Genomic DNA, 2,424 nt, shown 5'->3' with positions numbered 1-2,424 from the left:
GAATTTTCAATCTTTGAATTTTAAATTTTGAATTTTGAATTTTAAATTTCAAATTTCAAATTTCAAATTTTAAATGTCAAATTTCAAATTTGAGATTTCAACCAAATTTTAAATTTCAAATTTTTGAATTTCAAATTTGAAACTTCTAACAAATTTCAAATTTCAAATTTCAAATTTCAAATTCTTTTTGAATTTTGAATTTTGAATTTTGAATTTCAAATTTAAACTTATAGATTACACCTTAATCTATGCATGCATATGTATATCATATTCTAGAACCATGCTCTGATACCATTTGTAGCAAAAATTTAGTGCAGGGGCAAAATGGTAATTTTAAAATTTATTCAAAATTACTATTTTACAGCAGAATTATTAATTAATCTCATTAATTAATACTAATTAATCCTACACTAAGATCTAAATATGATACAACAGCATGCATTTAAATTTGAAATTCAAATTTGAATCAGTAAACCTTTTACCGTACTGTGTTCAGAACACATCACCTTTTGCGGGTAGTCGATCACCACAATCTGATCACCGTCGGGGAGCTCTGATCATCACGTCACAGCCACATAAATATCTGGCCTCTGCGGATCGTCCACATGAAGCTTCTTTCTGATCAGCTCCTCATGAATGCTAGTTCGTGATTCACCCTTTGATGGCAGATGTTGATCGAACTCCTTCGATTGATGTGTGTCGACTTCTCGGATGCTCCGGATCATCTGCACAGTTGCTTGAGAGGCTGATGGATCTATCCCTAAAATTTGATGGACTCACAACACTCGTGGCACACCAATCTCACTTCCCAATCCCTAGGTAGAAACCCTAGGGTACACACCAAAAACCCTGCGCCCAATTTTCTCTCTTTTCTTTCTTTTTCTCTCGGAAGGCTTTGGACCTTCACCTCACACACCAGCCTTCCTCACGCCCCACTTTCTTTCTCTTAATTTTTTTGTGCACGCCCCACCTTTCTTCCATTTTTAAAACAACATCGAACGTGTCTTATCCGCGTGAGAGGATAAAGATGAGTGGTTGCACATTTGAATTCAAATCAAATTTGAATTCAAACGAAAACCAACTTATCCTTATCCTTTTGGGCGTGAGAAGAGAAAGGGCGTGGCTCTTTGTGCGTGGAAAATGTTTCACGAGAAACCTTTTCTCGTGTAACTAATGTGGCGCACAAAATGGATAAGGATGAAGGGGCAAGTGATAAGTTATCCATTCAAATTCAAACATGCTTTGAATTTGAATGGCTAACTAATTATTTTATCCATCCATATGGTGCACAAATGAGGGCGTGGGGAAGGGTTTTGTGTGAGAAAAATTTCACGAGAAGTTTCTTCTCGTGAATTCAAATGGGTGCAAGGAAGTTGGGTGTCGCAGGGAATTTAAAACAAGATGGTTTGATTCAAATTGAGCCAACCTAATCTAAATAGGTTAAGCACAATTAGAATAGATTAAATCCAATATAATTAGGCTTAATTAGGATCAATAAAATCCTAATTAAATCAAGAATTAACTAAGCCTAACCCCTGATCAAATCAGAGACTAAACCACCTTAGCGATTAGGTCAACATTTAACCTAATCGGGTCAATCCAAACTGAATCCAATTCAATTGGACTTGATCCAAAAATAATTACTCAATCAAATTGATTTAATTAGCGATCAAATTACTAATTAAACCTCTCATAAATATTGAGTCCAAATCCGTTGGGCAATCAGGCATCAGAGACCATCGATATGAAACCCTGATCAAAGAATTCAAATTTCAAATTCAAAATTTTGACCCCGGTATCCAAAATGTGTGGAACTCATGATCAGAGAATCCTAATTCTCAATCATAGAGTCCCAGACAGATAAGACTCATAATCAGCCATCAGATCAGAAAAGAACCTCTAATGTGTGTGACCCCGCAGGTTCGAACCTAAGCCGGTAGCACAGGAACCAATTCCTGTACTAATCGAAGTGACCATCTAGCAATGGTACCCGACGACCGGATAGGTCGAATAATCGCAATCGCAACATTCAGAACCTACGTGAATATGGTTACCGTATAATTTATCCCTTTTGACCCCTGTGTTTAGGATGACTCAGGGTTAAACTGTCAACCCTGATGATATCATCCGAATCGTGCTCAACTCAATTAGTCCTGTGACTCCTCACTAGGACTACCCTGGCCAAGATTTTGCTAAATTGAAACACGACTGTACACAGCACCTAAACTGAAGTGGTCAATTCCATCTTGACACACGCACCGATAAGTCAAGTACTTGACTACACCCAGCAGCCTTCCGTCACTGAATTAGAAATTCAGGTAGTTCAGTGCCTAAGTGCAGTGAGTTACTTAAAAGTCACTGTGGCAGTCTCAGGTCAGAGGGATATTTATACCCATATCCCATCGGAGCAAATCTTGATAGTAG

The sequence above is a fragment of the Elaeis guineensis genome, chromosome 9, assembly GCF_000442705.2.
Source record: "Elaeis guineensis isolate ETL-2024a chromosome 9, EG11, whole genome shotgun sequence".
NCBI classification, from domain to species: domain Eukaryota; kingdom Viridiplantae; phylum Streptophyta; class Magnoliopsida; order Arecales; family Arecaceae; genus Elaeis; species Elaeis guineensis.
The sequence above is the reverse complement of the archived record's forward strand: the minus strand, read 5'-3'. Positions refer to the sequence as shown.